The following is a 16,189-nucleotide window of genomic DNA, read 5'->3' on the forward strand; positions in this document are numbered from 1 at the left end:
ACAAATACAACAAATCACACGAATATTTCTACCCACGAAATTATATCAACGCTACAAACTACCAAACAAAGTACACACGAATATTTCTACCCACGAAATTATATCAACGCTACAAACTACCAAACAAAGTACACACGAATATTTCTACCCACGAAATTATATCAACGCTACAAACTACCAAACAAAGTACACACGAATATTTCTACCCACGAAATTATATCAACGCTACAAACTACCAAACAAAGTACACACGAATATTTCTACCCACGAAATTATATCAACGCTACAAACTACCAAACAAAGTACACACGAATATTTCTACCCACGAAATTATATCAACGCTACAAACTACCAAACAAAGTACACACGAATATTTCTACCCACGAAATTATATCAACGCTACAAACTACCAAACAAAGTACACACGAATATTTCTACCCACGAAATTATATCAACGCTACAAACTACCAAACAAAGTACACACGAATATTTCTACCCACGAAATTATATCAACGCTACAAACTACCAAACAAAGTACACACGAATATTTCTACCCACGAAATTATATCAACGCTACAAACTACAAACAAAGTACACACGAATATTTCTACCCACGAAATTATATCAACGCTACAAACTACCAAACAAAGTACACACGAATATTTCTACCCACGAAATTATATCAACGCTACAAACTACCAAACAAAGTACACACGAATATTTCTACCCACGAAATTATATCAACGCTACAAACTACCAAACAAAGTACACACGAATATTTCTACCCACGAAATTATATCAACGCTACAAACTATCAAACAAAGTACACACGAATATTTCTACCCACGAAATTATATCAACGCTACAAACTACCAAACAAAGTACACACAAATATTTCTACCCACGAAATTATATCAACGCTACAAACTACCAAACAAAGTACACACGAATATTTCTACCCACGAAATTATATCAACGCTACAAACTACCAAACAAAGTACACACGAATATTTCTACCCACGAAATTATATCAACGCTACAAACTATCAAACAAAGTACACACGAATATTTCTACCCACGAAATTATATCAACGCTACAAACTACCAAACAAAGTACACACGAATATTTCTACCCACGAAATTATATCAACGCTACAAACTACCAAACAAAGTACACACGAATATTTCTACCCACGAAATTATATCAACGCTACAAAACTACCAAACAAAGTACACACGAATATTTCTACCCACGAAATTATATCAACGCTACAAACTACCAAACAAAGTACACACGAATATTTCTACCCACGAAATTATATCAACGCTACAAACTATCAAACAAAGTACACACGAATATTTCTACCCACGAAATTATATCAACGCTACAAACTACCAAACAAAGTACACACGAATATTTCTACCCACGAAATTATATCAACGCTACAAACTACAAACAAAGTACACACGAATATTTCTACCCACGAAATTATATCAACGCTACAAACTACCAAACAAAGTACACACGAATATTTCTACCCACGAAATTATATCAACGCTACAAACTACAAACAAAGTACACACGAATATTTCTACCCACGAAATTATATCAACGCTACAAACTACCAAACAAAATACACGAATATTTCTACCCACGAAATTATATCAACGCTACAAACTACCAAACAAAGTACACACGAATATTTCTACCCACGAAATTATATCAACGCTACAAACTACCAAACAAAGTACACATGAATATTTCTCCCACGAAATTATATCAACGCTACAAACTACCAAACAAAGTACACACGAATATTTCTACCCACGAAATTATATCAACGCTACAAACTACCAAACAAATACACACGAATATTTCTACCACGAAATTATATCAACGCTACAACTACAAAAAACACAAATATTTCTACCCACGAAATTATATCAACGCTACAAACTACAAACAAAGTACACACGAATATTTCTACCCACGAAATTATATCAACGCTACAAACTACCAAACAAAGTACACACGAATATTTCTACCCACGAAATTATATCAACGCTACAAACTACCAAACAAAGTACACACGAATATTTCTACCTACGAAATTATATCAACGCTACAAACTATATCAAACAAAGTACACACGAATTTCTACCCACGAAATTATATCAACGCTACAAACTACCAAACAAAGTACACACAAATATTTCTACCCACGAAATTATATCAACGCTACAAACTACCAAACAAAGTACACACGAATATTTCTACCCACGAAATTATATCAACGCTACAAACTACCAAACAAAGTACACACGAATATTTCTACCCACGAAATTATATCAACGCTACAAACTACCAAACAAAGTACACACGAATATTTCTACCCACGAAATTATATCAACGCTACCAAACAAAGTAACACACGAATATTTCTACCCACGAAATTATATCAACGCTACAAACTACAAACAAAGTTCTACCACGAATATTTCTTCCCACGAAATTATATCAACGCTACAAACTACCAAACAAAGTACACACGAATATTTCTACCCACGAAATTATATCAACGCTACAAAATACCAAACAAAGTACACACGAATATTTCTACCCACGAAATTATATCAACGCTACAAACTACCAAACAAAGTACACACGAATATTTCTACCCACGAAATTATATCAACGCTACAAACTACCAAACAAAGTACACACGAATATTTCTACCCACGAAATTATATCAACGCTACAAACTACCAAACAAAGTACACACGAATTTTCTACCCACGAAATTATATCAACGCTACAAACTACCAAACAAAGTACACACGAATATTTCTACCTACGAAATTATATCAACGCTACAAAATACCAAACAAAATACACACGAATATTTCTACCCACGAAATTATATCAACGCTACAAACTACCAAACAAAGTACACACGAATATTTCTACCCACGAAATTATATCAACGCTACAAACTACCAAACAAAGTACACACGAATATTTCTACCCACGAAATTATATCAACGCTACAAACTACCAAACAAAGTACACACGAATATTTCTACCCACGAAATTATATCAACGCTACAAACTACCAAACAAAGTACACACGAATATTTCTACCCACGAAATTATATCAACGCTACAAACTACCAAACAAAGTACACACGAATATTTCTACCCACGAAATTATATCAACGCTACAAACTACCAAACAAAGTACACACGAATATTTCTACCCACGAAATTATATCAACGCTACAAACTACCAAACAAAGTACACACGAATATTTCTACCCACGAAATTATATCAACGCTACAAACTATCAAACAAAGTACACACGAATATTTCTACCCACGAAATTATATCAACGCTACAAACTACCAAACAAAGTACACACGAATATTTCCCACGAAATTATATCAACGCTACAATAAAACAAAGTACACACGAATATTTCTACCCACGAAATTATATCAACGCTACAAACTACCAAACAAAGTACACATGAATATTTCTCCCCACGAAATTATATCAACGCTACAAACTACCAAACAAAGTACACACGAATATTTCTACCCACGAAATTATATCAACGCTACAAACTATCAAACAAAGTACACACGAATATTTCTACCCACGAAATTATATCAACGCTACAAACTACCAAACAAAGTACACACGAATATTTCTACCCACGAAATTATATCAACGCTACAAACTACCAAACAAAATACACACGAATATTTCTACCTACGAAATTATATCAACGCTACAAAATACCAAACAAAATACACACGAATATTTCTACCCACGAAATTATATCAACGCTACAAACTACCAAACAAAATACACACGAATATTTCTACCTACGAAATTATATCAACGCTACAAAATACCAAACAAAGTACACACGAATATTTCTACCCACGAAATTATATCAACGCTACAAAATACCAAACAAAATACACACGAATATTTCTACCCACGAAATTATATCAACGCTACAAACTATCAAACAAAGTACACACGAATATTTCTACCCACGAAATTATATCAACGCTACAAACTACCAAACAAAGTACACATGAATATTTCTACCCACGAAATTATATCAACGCTACAAACTACCAAACAAAGTACACACGAATATTTCTACCCACGAAATTATATCAACGCTACAAACTACCAAACAAAGTACACACGAATATTTCTACCCACGAAATTATATCAACGCTACAAACTACCAAACAAAGTACACACGAATATTTCTACCCACGAAATTATATCAACGCTACAAACTACCAAACAAAAGTACACATGAATATTTCTCCCCACGAAATTATATCAACGCTACAAACTACCAAACAAAGTACACACACGAATATTTCTACCCACGAAATTATATCAACGCTACAAACTACTAAACAAAATACACAAATATTTCTACCCACGAAATTATATCAACGCTACAAACTATCAAACAAAGTACACACGAATATTTCTACCCACGAAATTATATCAACGCTACAAACTACCAAACAAAGTACACACAAATATTTCTACCCACGAAATTATATCAACGCTACAAACTACCAAACAAAGTACACACGAATATTTCTACCCACGAAATTATATCAACGCTACAAACTATCAAACAAAGTACACACGAATATTTCTACCCACGAAATTATATCAACGCAACAAACTACCAAACAAAGTACACACGAATATTTCTACCCACGAAATTATATCAACGCTACAAACTACCAAACAAAATACACACGAATATTTCTACCCACGAAATTATATCAACGCTACAAACTACCAAACAAAGTACACACGAATATTTCTACCCACGAAATTATATCAACGCTACAAACTATCAAACAAAGTACACACAAATATTTCTACCCACGAAATTATATCAACGCTACAAAATACCAAACAAAGTACACACGAATATTTCTACCCACGAAGTTATATCAACGCTACAAACTACCAAACAAAGTTCACACGAATATTTCGACCCACGAAATTATATCAACGCTACAAACTACCAAACAAAGTACACACGAATATGTCTACCCACGAAATTATATCAACGCTACAAACTACCAAACAAAGTACACGAATATTTCTACCCACGAAATTATATCAATGCTACAAACTATCAAACAAAGTACACACGAATATTTCTACCCACGAAATTATATCAACGCAACAAACTACCAAACAAAGTACACACGAATATTTCTACCCACGAAATTATATCAACGCTACAAACTACCAAACAAAGTACACACGAATATTTCTACCCACGAAATTATATCAACGCTACAAACTACCAAACAAAGTACACACGAAATATTTCTACCCACGAAATTATATCAACGCTACAAACTATCAAACAAAGTACACACGAATATTTCTACCCACGAAATTATATCAACGCTACAAACTACCAAACAAAGTACACACGAATATTTCTACCCACGAAATTATATCAACGCTACATTTACCAAACAAAATACACACGAATATTTCTACCCACGAAATTATATCAACGCTACAAAATACCAAACAAAGTACACACGAATATTTCTACCCACGAAATTATATCAACGCTACAAACTACCAAACAAAATACACACGAATATTTCTACCCACGAAATTATATCAACGCTACAAACTATCAAACAAAGTACACACGAATTTTCTACCCACGAAATTATATCAACGCTACAAAATACCAAACAAAGTACACACGAATATTTCTACCCACGAAATTATATCAACGCTACAAACTATCAAACAAAGTACACACGAATATTTCTACCCACGAAATTATATCAACGCAACAAACTACCAAACAAAGTACACACGAATTTTTCTACCCACGAAATTATATCAACGCTACAAAATGCCAAACAAAATACACTACCCCGAAATTATATCAACGCTACGAACTACCAAACAAAGTACACACGAATATTTCTACCCACGAAATTATATCAACGCTACAAAACTACCAAACAAAGTACACACGAATATTTCTACCCACGAAATTATATCAACGCTACAAACTACCAAACAAAGTACACACGAATATTTCTACCCACGAAATTATATCAACGCTACAAAATACCAAACAAAGTACACACGAATATTTCTACCCACGAAATTATATCAACGCTACAAACTACCAAACAAAGTACACACGAATATTTCTACCCACGAAATTATATCAACGCTACAAACTACCAAACAAAGTACACACGAATATTTCTACCCACGAAATTATATCAACGCTACAAAATACCAAACAAAGTACACATGGATATTTTATGTTATACAGTATGCAGCAAAAAGTATCACGGTGGTGATTTGGGTCGAGTTGTTCAAAAGGTGGTAAGGTTAGTCACAAGTTAACAACAATTTTCAATCCAAGACAAAAAAGATAACTTGACAAATGATTTGATTACTACTTAAGTTCTCCCTCCTTTATCTAAAATGAAAGTTTCACTAATCATGTGATTCAGCTATTCACCGTTTGAGCAGCGGGGCCTGGATGAAAATAAACTGAACTTATTAAAATATTAACGGGTCCATTTTTATGAGCTATATTAAGTAACACATCGATCTTTTCCAAAAGAGAATTGAGCAGCAAGTGTTATTAATGGTTTCATGACGTATTAAATTCATATCTAACCATATACAATAAGAAGTAAAATTACGATAAAAATAAACCAGGGATTACTACGAAAATATTTAGAGTTTTGGGCAAAAATAAGGCAGCTTATGAACCCAGTGACTTCAACGTCTTCTTGTTCTTTTTTAACTAATGTTAATGATGTAATGTTCGTATCCACAGTATTGACTCATATTTCTGACAGTTAAATCTCACATAGATTTCCAAACAATCTGTTCTATCGAAACCATGTAAACTCAAAATAGAAATTATAAGCATTCCTGCGAAGAACAAATGTTGTGAAAAAGAATTTCAATTTCGTTGTACATAATTTTATTAACTAAACAATTGGCGATATTTATCCCTCTAACTAGTTATCCGACATTATTTTGTTGCGTACTGCACAGAACAAACAGAGTTGTCGCTCTTGAATCATGTTACATGTTGTTATTTAGACTTGCACATTAAGTCAATTGGTAAAAAGGAAATATTTGCGTTGAAAGAAAATTAATACGAAATAAAATGAAAAAAAATAAAATGAAAAAAAACCCTTCATAATCATTATATTTTTCTCATTTTTAGCACAAATATTGGTACATGATTCTTACGATGTAGATATGACCAAGGTTTCAAAGCTTCGAAATAGATAACACTGTTGAAATTGTGATCATTATACTATTGGACGACTCGTCATTTGTAATCATCGATACCTGAACAGGTGCTCACAAGCTGATAACATATGATGGAATAAAACAATGACAGGGTGGTGCAATAATAGTAGTCGTCATTGGTTGAGATAATGATGCCCCATCTTGAGTTGTCTATTAATTGGGATACAAAACATTCTTTCAAAATAAAAATAAAAAATACAACATATAATTTGTATTATAATATATATTGGAATAAGCAATGTGTGCGCTCGGGCGTTTCATGACTGTATTATACAGTCAACTTTAAACGTTTAGAAACTGTTACTAACGATCACACCAATTGCACGGGATTAAAGAGAGGTAACTCCACTGTCATTGGTAAAGTAATGTCATCGCCATGGAAACTTAAATACTACATACATACGTATCCTTATCTTATTATGTCACACGTGTTTTGTTTAAATGTATATAAAATTGTTGTTGACCAAACTATAGGTCACAAGATGTTACCCAAAGTATAGAGGTCACAATAACATAATATAATCCCGACGTATCATATATTGTTGATATCAAATCAAATGGACTAACTAGTGCCCTTTCTTGTTTCATGAAACACATGTTTACTTTTTTTTTCAAAATGATTCTAAACTTTAATTGTGTTAATGATATGATTATGAAAAATATTTGAGGAATTTTGTTCAATCGTACGAATATGCAATGAAGAAATGCTTTCTTAGTAGTATTTTGGTTGATCTTCATCTGCAAAAACCTAAACTGAAAACAACTTCCTGTATTCTTTTGAGGCATAAATCAAATTTACCACAGTAAAGTAGAACCAATGATTGCCCACTTCCTGGTTCAGAAACATTAAACCCGAGAAAAAAATCTACCTGTTTGTCTGGATTAGTAATGTCAGTGGATGTCATAGACCTATTCACACTGGTATAATAGATGTGATGTCTCCAGCGGGGGTTGTCTTATCCTGTGATCAGGAAGTCTTTATATTCCATTGCTTACTTCATCTCCCATAAATTAGAAGTTTTAATTCCACCGCTGCGAAATGGGGCGATTTCTTCTGATTACACAAGACAAAGTTGTCTACCCTGTCAAAAATAATTTACGAACAGATTGAGTCTTAAGACACACTTTGAGATACAAATGATATACAATTCCTGGTGTATTTGTATGTTGTCATGTTTGCTGTTACGCTTTACTTTATTTGAAGATATCAGTTCAAAATACACCAATGTTCTATATTCATTAACCAATCTTACACATTCATTGTAGGACTAAAAGACAATCATTGAAGTATAGAACACATTTGTACATTGCATTTCTTTCATTTTTTGATGTTGCTTTAAACATACCTACAGCTGTAGTTTGATATATGACATCCTGCTATCAAAAACGTATACAACCGAAAATGAACACACAACAATTATATTCGTTCGACAATCACGTACAGTTCACCATTTGTTTATGTTAAACTTTATTCTAGTCGTGTAACTGTTGCACGCTATTGCATCGAGAGACAATTCCTCTTAACAAGAGTCGGAACAGCATTAGTATTCCATCATTTCGTTGCCTTGTAATCTAAATTCAACATGTTATAAGGAAGCAAATGTAGTATTTCTCAACTTATTATTAGATTAAGCTTATCTAATTTACAAGATTTTCTTCACGAGTAAATCAATTACGCAGTTCTTCCTGACAGCGTAGAACTTCCACGATAATTTCTTTGAGTCAGTTTTTTTTAAGTGAAACACATGATTTTTATGAGAATGTTTGATTCAGCAGAAGTAGAATAAACTCCTATCCTAATGCGTCCTTCAGACTGACTTGTCCAGTGTCAGGAGAGATAATTGATTTAGCGGTCTATTCTGTTGTAATTGAGTCGTACGTGGCTGGCTAATAGATAATGACGGTTGAGTAGTGGACCAGCACGGAGAGGTCTAATCCAATCAAATTAACTATCCTATGTTTTATACAATGGCTCTCCACCTGGTACAGTTGCTGGTTGTTTATGTCACCAACATTTGTATGATTCTTTTTACTTACTATTTATTGATTCTACTATTTTGTCTAAGATAATGGGATAATAAGAAAGTGGAAGTTGATATGATGAATTTATTGTTCGTCAACAACACAGAGTCTCACACAAGTAGCGTAATAAAGTAAATATGTTATTCTAGGAATAAAGGAAGGAAGGAAGGAAGGAAGAATGCAAGCAAGCAAGCAAGCATGCATGCAATCAAGCAAGGAAAAGGGAAACGAGCAAGGAAGTAAGGAAAACACCCTTTGAAAAGGGAACTACAATGTTATTTGAAGAATATAATAGTGCATATGACACACAATACTGTTATTTTGAACTAGATTTTACTTGGCTGGTACACTGCGGCCGAGGCTGTACTTTAAATTTCACAATCGAATCATATATATATATACGAAGCTTTTATCTGACGACACATCACCACACTGCGGGAAAGTTGTACAAATGACTTTTGGTTTTTTGTCTGATTGTTCGAAATCAACAATCAGCATCATTTGGAATATGATCAGAAACCGACCGATGGTAACTATGCAAGTGCGTCATCCATGAGATATACGACTTAAAACCACTAGTACCTATTCAGCATGTTGTCTCTGGTATTAAAAGCTAGAAATAATGAGAGCAATTTATTATCCTTATAATAAGTATATAAAGACTCACAATTAAAATTATGTTTCGCCGTTTATATTATTTCGGAGTAAATATATTCTATCACATTAACACTGATACTTTATATTTTCTTTTTTTAGTCATCAAATTATCTGGTTTTGTATATGAATCCAAAACGATACATTTTCTTGTTAAACGTTTATTCTAATAGCTCTCAAGAACGTTTGGAACGGACATGTGATCATCAAGCAACTTAGCCCGGAAATTGGTTGAAAATATTTCTCATAATTTCAAAAATATCTTCGTTTTAATGTGTCACGATTTGCATACACAATAACAAGGTTCCACACCGTACATACATCTGTTCACGAAGCACAAAACTCTTTTAGAAGAATGAAAACCAACCTGTTTAAACAGCAGCAATATATTCCCTGCGATGGAAGGTTTACATTATATGAACACATGGACATACGGAAATATCAACTTAGGTCACTGCAAGACCATACTTACATATCTAGAAGACATCTAGGTCACAGCGTTACATACCAAACAAATGTAGGTCACAGCAACATCTATCAAACAAATCTAGATAACAGCGACACCAATCAAACAAATCTAGGTCACAGCGACACCTACCAAGCAAATCTAGATCACAGCGTCACCTACGAAACAAATCTAGATCACAGCGACACCCACCAAACAAATCTAGATCACAGCGACACCTACCAAACAAATCTAGGTCACAGCGATTCCTATTAAACAAATCTAGATCACAGCGACACTTAACAAACAAATCTAGATGACAGCGACACCTACCAAAAAAATTTAGATCACAGCGACACCTACCAAACAAATCTAGGTCACAGCGACACCTACCAAACAAATCTAGATAACAGCGACACCTACCAAACAAATCTAGATAATAGCGACACCTACCAAACAAATCTATATCACAGAGACACCTACCAAACAAATCTAGGTCACAGAGACACCAACCAAACAAATCTATATCACAGCGACACCTACCAAACAAATCTAGATCACTGCGACACCTACCAAACAAATCTACAAATATTTATCACAGCGACACCAACCAAACAAATCTAGGTCACAGCGACACCTACCAAACAAATCTAGATCACAGCGACACCTACCAAACAAATCTAGGTCACAGCGACACCTATTAAACAAATCTAGATCACAGCGACACCTATTAAACAAATCTAGATCACAGCGACACCTACCAAACAAATCTAGATCACAGCGACACCTACCAAACAAATCTAGATCACAGCGACACCTACCAAACAAATCTAGATCACAGCGACACCTACCAAACAAATCTAGATCACAGCGACACCTACCAAACAAATCCAGGTCACAGCGACACCTATCAAACAAATCTAGATCACAGCGACACCTACCAAATATATCTAGGTCACAGCGACACCTATTAAACAAATCTAGATCACAGCGACACCTACCAAACAAATCTAGATCACAGCGACACCTACCAAACAAATCTAGATCACAGCGACACCTACCAAACAAATCTAGGTCACAGCGACACCTACCAAATAAATCTAGATAACAGCGACACCTACCAAACAAATCTAGATAATAGCGACACCTATCAAACAAATCTAGATCACAGCGACACCTAGCAAACAAATCTACAAATGTATATCACAGCGACACCTATCAAACAAATCTATATCACAGCGACACCTAGCAAACAAATCTAGATAACAGCGACACATATCAAACAAATCTAGATAACAGCGACACCTACAAAACAAATCTAGATCACAGCGACACCTACCAAACAAATCTACAAATGTATATCACAGCGACACCTATCAAACAAATCTATATCACAGCGACACCTAGCAAACAAATCTAGATAACAGCAACACCTATCAAACAAATCTAGATAACAGCGACACCTACAAAACAAATCTAGATAACAGCGACACTTACCAAACAAATCAAGATAACAGCGACACATACCAAACAAATCTATATCACAGCGACACCTACCAAACAAATCTATATCACAGCGACACCTACCAAACAAATCTAGATAACAGCGACAGATACCAAACAAATCTATATCACAGCGACACCTACCAAACAAATCTAGATCGCAGAGACACATACCAAACAAATCTAGGTCACAGAGACACATACCAAACAAATCTAGATCTAGATAACAGCGACACCAACCAAACAAATCTATGTCATAGAGACTCCTACAAAACAAATCTAGATAACAGAGACACATACCAAACAAATCTAGGTCACAGAGACACATACCAAACAAATCTAGATCTAGATAACAGCGACACCAACCAAACAAATCTATGTCATAGAGACACCTACAAAACAAATCTAGGTCACAGCAACACCCATCAAACAAATCTATATCACAGCGACACCTACCAGACAAATCTAGATAACAGCGACACCTATCAAACAAATCTATATCACAGCGACACCTACCAAACAAATCTATATCACAGCGACACCTATCAAACAAATCTATATCACAGCGACACCTACCAAACAAATCTATATCACAGCGACACCTATCAAACAAATCTATATCACAGAGACACATACTAAACAAATCTATATCACAGAGACACCTACCAACCAAATCTAGGTCACAGAGACACATACCAAACAAATCTATATCACAGCGACACCTACCAAACAACTCTAAGTCATAGAGACACCTACCAAACGAATCTATGTCACAGCGACACCCATCAAACAAATCTAGGTCACAGCAAAACCTACCAAGCAAATCACGGTTTTACTTGTCATATAAATCTAATCCTAATCTGTTCATTTCATGATCTCTGATTATCAGAGTGACTATACATGTTGGTATTAGAGTGGAGAACTAATGATTTGTGTGTTGCTCACTGGTTGCGGAAGTACTGTACACTAATACAGAAGAAAATTGCACTGGTTTGTCGACATGGAACTCCCACATGATTGTAGGATTTGTGTGTCTGTTATGTAGCAATTGGTCGCATTGATTGGTCCCAGAATTAACTCTGAGAACATAAATAAAAATTGCAATTCCATCAGATCGTATTGCGTCCCGGTTTAATGTGCCGTATTACTGTAGAATTCATGATTGGCTGTCGTACATTTTAATCCTACAATAAAACTTGTGTTAACTATTTTATTATCGATATACTCTGGGTCTTTGCTGGGTAATCAACCTTGGCCGACCTTCAGTAATCATCGCAATATGACTCCAATGCACTTCTGCTGGGTATTGCATTTTACCCATTGACATATATAGATCGCTGTCAACCAGCCACGTCGGAGGTCCCCGAGACATGGGGTTTTATTGCACTGCATTCTACAGAAAATCTCAAGTGCTTGATCAATCAGAAAATGTATTGAATATGTAGGGCTGACTCGATTAAAGGCCATGTATGATTGGAATGGTATGTTTTTTCTCCAGTTGATCAGTTATGTAATGTCAGTATAGATGCATTGAATGTTTCATGAGCTGCATTGGTGTTAAGGATATAAGTGCCGTGATTTTCAAACTCACGAATCAAAAAAGATTTTTGAATATGCTATATCAAAATACCTTCAATGAATAGGTTTTAATTTTGCAATGTCAAATAAAAGCTCAAAATTCATTTTGGCAGTACTGTCCAAAATCTTGATATTTACATCTATGGTGCAGTGAAATAAATACATATGGTCTAACCAACAAGCCAAGTTGAGATCAAAAACTTCATTTCACATTTGTACAATTATATTAATAAGTATAAAATGTCGTATTTAGATGTTTTCATTAAAACATACATAAATCATAAAAGACAAGAATTATCACAGTTCATAAATCATATGTTGTTTTAATGTTTATAAATTACCATATTTGTTTCCCCAAAATTTTGAATTATTTTCACAGCATAAATCATTAAAACTTATGGCAATGAAAATGTGCAGAGTTATGACACATATAACTTTAAGTCTTACTGAAATTGTAACAATACCGAATACGTATTTTCTTTATTTTTGCATCTTTTATTTTAGATTTATAGCACTGTCTTCGTTACCATGGCAAGCCTAGTGACACAAGAGTATTACGATGGTAACAGCCATACTAACACAGCAATATGTCTTTGGCGGTCTATCGACGTCAAACAGACAAATTGATGACTAGCATTGTAAGGTTATTATAATCACGCGTTTCGGGAGTGAAAGCGTCTTCTTTTTATCGACATGACTCGTCACTGCAGACTACATGTATGTTAGAAAGGAACAGTGATATCAGTAGAAAAATAATTGAGTCAAAACACAAATCGGGGTTTTCTATATTTGTGTATTACAGAGTTAGCTGCCCTTGCGAGTCGGTATTGATTGTAAGGCCATGGTGTGTGCGAGTGTAACGTCATACTTATCAGAGAAAAGACACGAGTTTCGCTCATCAAACAATGAACAAAACACAACCACAAGAGAGATTATCTTGTATACTGTTTAAGTTGCACACGATATTACATTCAACATGGTTAAAAAGTCTGTTTTTATTTGTGTATATTTCAGACAAAACAACGACGGTACTTGCTTTGGATCACATACCCATCAACAGTGCAATGATCTTCCCTAGTGGCACAACATTACCAATAACCAGCGAACATGTACAATTAATTAACATAACGATACATTCATGTTAAGTTTACCACTCGAGAGAGCCGTAATGAACCTTATTAGTAAGCTGATTGTATCGTACACTACAGTAATGTTTGTGACATGGCCATTTTGCTGGTTTTGAGCTGTTCATATTACCAATCAGACACCAACTGGAACGAAATATTTTATTCGTTACATGTTTTGCTTGTTCGGTATCTGTTGACACACTAGAGTTTCTACGTAAACAAGCCTGTTAGTCATCCACAACATTGTTTACTTTTATTCATGGCACACTTTCCCCAAAAGTGCCCTAGTGCAAGATTCATGTTGTCTCTACTAAAATCGCTATAACCAATTGTCGGGTTTATATCAGAGAATTATTAAATTTTATATCGAGGATGAATTTGAAAGCCTCTATATTTCGTGTAAAGTAAACTCAAAGTAATAAATAACCAACAGGAGAGGAATTACAGCAGTTGTGTTATTTCGAAAGGTGTTTATTATATACTGAGTGCCGATGAAAACGCAACACTGTGATAATATGCAAAATTTAATGGTAACCAAAATTTTACAGAAATCTTTATTTCATTACAAAGGTATACATTTCGAGAGTAGTTTCCTACCAATGAGTTAGTCAAAGATTGCCCGTCAATGGGGATGAGACAAACGTTTCAACGCTCCCCCAAAATTCATTTTCACACTTTCAATATCTGATGTGGCCACCATTTGCCTCCACACAAGCACAACACCTACGTGGCATGGACGGAACCAGACGTTGAATTCTAAATGGCTGAATGTTTCTCCACTCTTCCTGAAGGGCAATTTCGCGTTCACGTCGATTTTGCGGTGGTGGTTGACGTCGTTTCACAGCTTGACCTAATTGGTCCCACAAGTGTTCAATCGGACTGAGTTCGGGGGAGAAGGCAGGCCAGGACAGTGTTTGAATGTTCTGTTGATTAAGGAAGTCTGTGGTCAACCTTACTGAGTGCTTACGAGCATTATCTTGCTGTAGAATGTCGACGTCGGGATGATTTCGAAAGAACGGTACAACGGTAGTTTGTAGGACTTCGTCGATGTAACGCCGTGCCGTCAGATTACCGTCCACGATAACAAAGGGCGTCCTGCAGTCGAAGGATATCCCTCCCCACACCATAACACTGTCATCACCCCAACGGTCACATTCGCGGACGCACAAATCGACGTAACGCTCTCACTGTCGTCTCCACACGCGAATTATACCGTCATTATTACGGACATGGAAGCGGGATTCATTCGTGAACAGTACGCGTCTCCATTGGCGCATGAGCCAACGTCGATGCCTCTGGGTCCACGTAAGGCGATTTTAACGTTGACGTTGTGTCAATATGTTCCCACGGAAGGGTCTACAGGCTTTCAAACCGGCGCTATGCAAACGTCGGCGGACCTTAAGAACCGAAATTCGTCTTCCATTGATACCTATCGTTGTTCTTGCGTTTTCATTGGCGCTCAGTATACTATATTCCCA

The sequence above is a fragment of the Argopecten irradians genome, chromosome 8 (genome assembly GCF_041381155.1).
Source record: "Argopecten irradians isolate NY chromosome 8, Ai_NY, whole genome shotgun sequence".
In the NCBI taxonomy this organism is placed as follows: domain Eukaryota; kingdom Metazoa; phylum Mollusca; class Bivalvia; order Pectinida; family Pectinidae; genus Argopecten; species Argopecten irradians.